This window comes from Octopus bimaculoides, chromosome 2 (genome assembly GCF_001194135.2).
Source record: "Octopus bimaculoides isolate UCB-OBI-ISO-001 chromosome 2, ASM119413v2, whole genome shotgun sequence".
Taxonomy (NCBI): Eukaryota; Metazoa; Mollusca; class Cephalopoda; order Octopoda; family Octopodidae; genus Octopus; species Octopus bimaculoides.
Window position 1 is genome coordinate 148,502,386 of NC_068982.1, and position 6,649 is coordinate 148,509,034.

Consider the following 6,649-nt stretch of genomic DNA (forward strand, 5'->3'; position numbering starts at 1 on the left):
GGGGCACTGGCAACGATCTCGCTTGAAAATCCTACGAAGGCCAGTCAGGCGGTACTGGCAACAACCACGCTCAAAATGGTGTATTTTATGTGCCTCCTGCAAAAGAGCCAGTCCAGGGGCACTGGCAACGATCTCGTTCGAAAATCCTTACACATGTCACGGGCATAAAAATAATATGCATAAAATTAAATCAATAATAATGATAATAATAACAATATCAATGATAATAATAATGATGATAATATTCATAATACAAAAAGCAATAATAGTAATAATTTTAATAATAGTAATGATGATAATGATATTAATGATTACATGATTAGTGATATTAAATGGAAATTGCTAAAATTACTATTGATACTGATATAAACTGACAGTAATAATGAATATTGTCAACTTAAAGTAACAATGTTGACAACAATAGTAATAATAGTAACATCAATACTGGTAGAATTAGTGTGTCAAAATTTTGGTTATAAGGTCAGTGCATTTGAGGGGAAGGTGTTGACTGATATTATCATCCTCAGTACTGGACTACTACTTAATGTTATTTTTATTTAATTTGGGTGAAAAATATCTAAAACTTTAGCTAACAGTTTCTTATATAAAACAAAAAATGAGCGGTATTTTTCGACTTTTGCATGACTCGCTTGATTTGACTCATACATGCCCATTGTTTATTCTTTAATTTGGAAAGTGAAGTTATAGGCTCTCATATTCCAAAGAAAGTGTTTAGAATCTAGATGGTCTTCAAAGGTTTGGCACTGACTTGTAAATGAAGCAAGCCATTTACTCCTCACGGTAGGTTGTGTTAATCTTCCAACAAATGCCCGTTGTTAAAGTCAAGCAGTTTTTTCATTTCAATGCACAGCTTCCCAGATGCCTCAGGTAATTTCATATTGCAATTAAACATGTTTCTTATAGATTGCCTTCATGTCCATAGAAATGTCATGTATGCTTTTTGTACCGATTCTTCAGCCATCCAGTCAATTAAATGGCATTCTCAATGATAATTTTCCATATTTTCACATTTTAGTGCCTGCAAATATCTGCAAATAAAACATGTTACTTTTTGAATACCAGCTCATTTTTGATTTAACACCTTGATTACGTCAAATAATGTTCAATTTTAAGTTTTATCATTTGTATTGTCCATTTGTGCTCAAGAATAAGTGTAACACATGCAGAGTGAAAGTGTGTTATAGTCAAGAAGCAAAGTGTGTGTGTGTGTGTGTGTATGTGTGTGTGTATGTGTGTGTGTGTGTGTGTGTGTGTGTATTGATATACTGGCTTGTAGATAATTAAGTACATAGTTGTGCCTTCAATACATATTGATTTTTAACAAAAACAAAACTCAAGGTTTCACATCTAGAAGAAATGTTATAGTCAATTATAAAGACCCCCAATACTTCATTTATTTTAATTTTATCACCCATGAAAGATGTAAGGCAAACTTGGTCCTGGCACAATTCAAAATCAATATATATATATTAAAACTGGATGAAAACTGAAAACATCTCGTGTACTAACACTTAAGTAGTAAGTGAAATAGTTAAGCGAAAAGCAGAAACTCTAATAGCTTTTACATATTTTGACAGGTCTTCTAATGGGCATGATTTATAGCTTGTGAGCTGGGAATATTTAGTTAAGCCTTATATAACATAACACTTTCAGTGTTGTGCTTAGGACTTTTATTACATGTGTTTGTGTACTTTCTTTTAATGACTTTAAAAACAAATGGAAGTCTATAATCTAGTTATGCAATCAACCTGATCTCTAAATTCTTAATATTTCTTTCTAGACATTCTCTTTCCTCCAAATTACTGGTTTTCAACTTTTGTTTTTCCCTCACTTAAGAGCGAACGAAAATATTTCAGTGTACTTTAATGTAAAAGTTAAGAATGTATTTACAAAACGTGGCATGTATGTATGTATGTATGTATGTAATCGTCATCGTCGTCGTCATCGTCATCATCATTATCACATCAACAACATCACCATCAACAACAACAACAATTACCATTTTAATGGCACATTTTGAACGTTCCTAACCTATCTTACTCATTTCAAATATATATTTCAATTGTTACACATTTCAAATATATGTCACCTTTTCTGGGAAGGCCAACGTCTGCAAACAGCTTTTTGTTACTTCTCACATCTTCCTTGAGCTTCTGGTCTATCACTGTCAGCCTGTGCTAACTTTGTCCACCACAGCTGTCTAGCTGTCAACTATTTGCATTATCTAATCCTTCAGCTTAAAACAGATGATTATTCCAGAAGTCAAATGTCGATGTTGTTGTTACTTAGCTCAATATCAGTCCAGATGAAGCAGACCTATAGTTGAATCATTCCTGATTATACAGAAAAATGTTTGTCTCTTTTATCCAAGACTAAATTAACCAACGTGTCCATTCCTTTTCTTGAGGCAGTAAGATATAATTGAAAGAAATTAGATTACTAAATGTAGTGGGCAGAGCAACATCTAAAACTAATAACACTGCTACTAATAATAATAATCATCATCACTATCATCATCATCATCATCATCATCACCATTTAACGTCTGCTCTCCATGCTGGCATGGGTTGGACAGTTTGACTGAGGACTGGCAAGCCAGGAGGCTGCACCAGGCTCCAATCTGATCTGGCAAGGTTTCTGCAGTTGAATGCCCTTCCTAACGCCGACCACTCCAAGAGTGTAGTGGGTGCTTTTTATGATCCTCGCCCAGACTAGTGCCAAATTTTGAAACCAATAAGAATAATTATTACTTCTGACTTGAGTTCAAGGCTACAAATTCAGTGCAAAGAATAACTGGTAATATCACATCTTGTATTTGACTGAATTTGTTTTTATCAATGCCTGAATTGTGAAAAGCAAAAGTACACCTGTAGGGTTTTAAACTCACAGCTTAAATGGATGTAATAAATAGTGCAAAGTGTTTTTGTCTGGTGCACGACTAATACTGACCAACCATTGCTTATTGAGCTCTGGCACTTCATATTTAACTAAGACATCTGATACATTTTTTTTTTTTTTGAGCTTCTAGAAATGTGTTTTTTTTTAAACTGATTTATCAAAGATGAAACTAATCACTGAAAATGTGAATATGACATATTGCTTGTATCTGTGGTTCTAAGAAAAAAAAAACTTTTTAAGTAAGAGAGAGACAATTTGCTTGAATTTGTCCCCAGCTGTTTTAGCATAATCAAGTGTGTACTCTTGATCTGTTTGAGGAATTCAAGAGCTTTTCCTATTTACCTATGGCTATAATCATTTTCAGTGTATGTCAGTGTACATCTAAGATGCCATTCTAATGAATTCCCCATTGTTACTATTATCATTATTACTATTTTTATTGGTGTTTTTTAACACAACTTCACTGGAGAATGTAACCAGGTATCAGCTGTCTACAAATGAACTAAAGTAATGTTTTTCATTCAAGTTTCAACACTACAGAGGTTGAGATTTATATCATTCCAAATAGCATTGTCTTCTGTAGACACTTTATCTTCACATTAACTCTCTTTACAATCCAGTTTGTGAGCTTGGTATTTATGATATCCAGGGCTCCAACAACATGTATAACACTCTCCTTCCAATGATCACAGTATTTTATTTCCCACTTCAAGTCACCATGTCTCACCTGCTTCTTGTCTCCTTTTCCCAATACTCTGTCATCACCAGAGCATGTAATGATAATGTGGCAAGCTGGCAGAATTGTTAGCATGCCGGACAAAATAGTTGTCTGTCATTACATTCTGAGTTCAAATTCAGCTAGTCAACATTGCCTTTCATTTTTACAAGGTTGATAAAATATGCACCAGATGAGAACTGGTGAGTGGGGTGGGTTAACGTAATGGACCCCTTCCTCCCCCTAAATTGTTAGCCTTATCCCAAAATTTGAGGAAAAGAGACAAGCTGGCAGAATCGCTAGCATGCCAGGCAAAATGCATTGCAGCATTTCATCCATCCTTACATTCTGAGTTCAAATTCGGCTGAGGTTGATTTTGCCTTTCATCCTTTGGAGTTTGATAAAATAAGTACCAGTTGAGTACTGGGATCGAGGTAATTGTTTAATCCCCTCACCCTAAATTTCAGGCCTTGTGCCTTTAGTAGAAAGGATAATTAATATTATAGATCATCATTATCATCATCATTATTATTGTTGTTGTTGATACACCACTGCATGCTGATTTAGTTAGCAGGTATTCTATCTTAAGGTTTGGTGATGGCAAGTCTCCTCAAATCTTAAGAATCTTCCTTGGGATTCTGGCAGAATATTGGATAATACTTTTCTGCAGATCAACATTGTGAATTTCAATTCTAATCTCTCTCAGTCTGTAAGATAGCATTTTGGGTGTTGTACCAATCACTACTGGAATAACTCTTACCTTGGTCTTCCACAGTCTCCTTAGTTCTCTGTCTACATCCTGATATTTCTCAATTTTTTCAATTTCTTTGGTATAAACTCTGCTATTAGAGGGAATTTCAAAATCTAAGAAAGCTGTTCTTATAACATCTGCAGAATATATCAATAAGAACACTTAAAGGAATAAACTGGGTCCAGACCACATGCTAACAAACACAAGCAACCAAGTTTACTCTGTCTGCTAGAAATGATAGATCTCCTTCAAACCACACTCTTAAAAGAAGAAAGGACTAACATATTCCTTAATGGGCTATATCTGAAAGACAAGATGAGATAGTCATGAATTAAATCACTCTGAAATTAAGTCTGCTTGATCAGGGAGGAACCAAAAGCTAATCAAGAGCCCAGGGGAAGACTACCAGTTTTCTTTCTCTTCAAATTCATGTAAGCCACTTATGGAGATATTTAAGCAAATATCCTTCATCCTAACTACTGAAGTTATCCCAAAAGTAAGGGCCTGAATATCAACTATTTTTGTCTTGGCAATAGTTACTTCATCTTCAGCATATAACCTGAGATATTTTAACAGACAAGCAGTGCTGTTAGAGAGGATGCTTGCCATGATATTTACTAAGCATCACAGTTAGAAAGACAAATGAGATAACTTTTATAAAGGGCCATTGTATGTCAAACAGCAGTTTGCCTAATGCACATTTTAACAAAAAAAAACAAAAAAACCTTCCATATTCAGTGAGTTTTGTGGTACTTGATAATACTATAATTTTTTAAAACTTTTTCTACATATACTACTTGGGGGCTTGACTTGGCAGTCTATAATATTTCTAGCACTGGCACTTTAAAAAAACTAACTTGTAATTTGCAAAGAAATACTAAATGAAACTTCCTATATACTGAAAGACTCCTTTTGTAAAAGTTTGAATAGCTAATACTTTATCTCTGACATCTGCTCCTTAATACCTGTAAGGAATTTTCTTTGCAATGAATTTTTTGCAAGATGCTGATATTACTTGTATCAAAAATTCTATAATTTTTTTTTTTTTTTCCTTTGGGAAAAGAGTTTCAGCTCTTCTCTACACAATTTCCATTCCTTTTTATTCTTTGAAATCTAACCTCTATCACAAATTCCCCCCTGGCTTTCCTAAACATTAGGAATCTTAAGTGGTGTGAGTCATTCCAATTGTGAACAGATTTCCCCAGAGGTTCTTTAATGATGTTTTTTCTATTCTTCCTTACATCTTACACTGTTTCATTTACACCATTCTTCAAGCTTAAATCTCATTCCACCAGATATAGTATCAAGTGCAATGCAATAGTAGTTGGTTTCCGAACAGGAAGAGGAATGTCCATCAGCTGCTTTTTCTGGTATGATTTCTACTACTATAGTTGCATTTCATTTCATTGAAATCTGAGATAACAGAAGAAATAAGTTAATTTCTTTATCTTCTGTTTTTTGTTTGGTTTCTTTTTCATGCAGCACCAGACATGGTTTAGGTACAGGCATAGTTGTGAGGTCAACAAGTTTGCTTCATACCCACATGGCTACAGGTTCAGTCCTACTGTGTGGCACCTTGGACAGATGTCTTCTACAATAGCCCTGGGCTGAACAATACTTTGTGAGTGGATTTAGTAGACAGAAACTGGAAGAAGTTTAACATAAATATGGATGTATTTTATTTACTTTATTTATGTTATTTACATCTGACGGATATTTGTCTTCACTTTATTTGTTGATAACACGTTTCGGCTGATATACCCACCAGACTTCAAATATCCGTCAAATGTAGATAATGTAAATAACGTACATAATTCCTCATCTCTTAAATATAGAACTGGTTTCTAACCTAGGTTCAAGGCTCCTTCATTGGAATTTCAACATCAACAACAGGGTATGTATGTATATATGTATGTATGTATGTATGTATGTATGTATGCGTGTATGTATGTATGTCTGCATACATGTATGTATGCATGTATGCATGTATGTGTAGATTTTTATGTTTTATGTATGTATTCTCATGCATATAGCTGCATATCTAGACATGTTCATATATATTTAAATGATAAACTTCTGGAAAGTTTTACAGATTTTTACAGTTCCAGTGATGGATTGGATCTGTAGTCTTCAAATTAGCTTTCTTCTTTCTGGCTTTGAGAAGCTCAATTTCTTAAGATTGGTATTTAGGAAGTATGTTACATATCCCGGCCCCAATATGTATGTATGTATGCATGTATGTATGTATGCATGTATGTATGTAT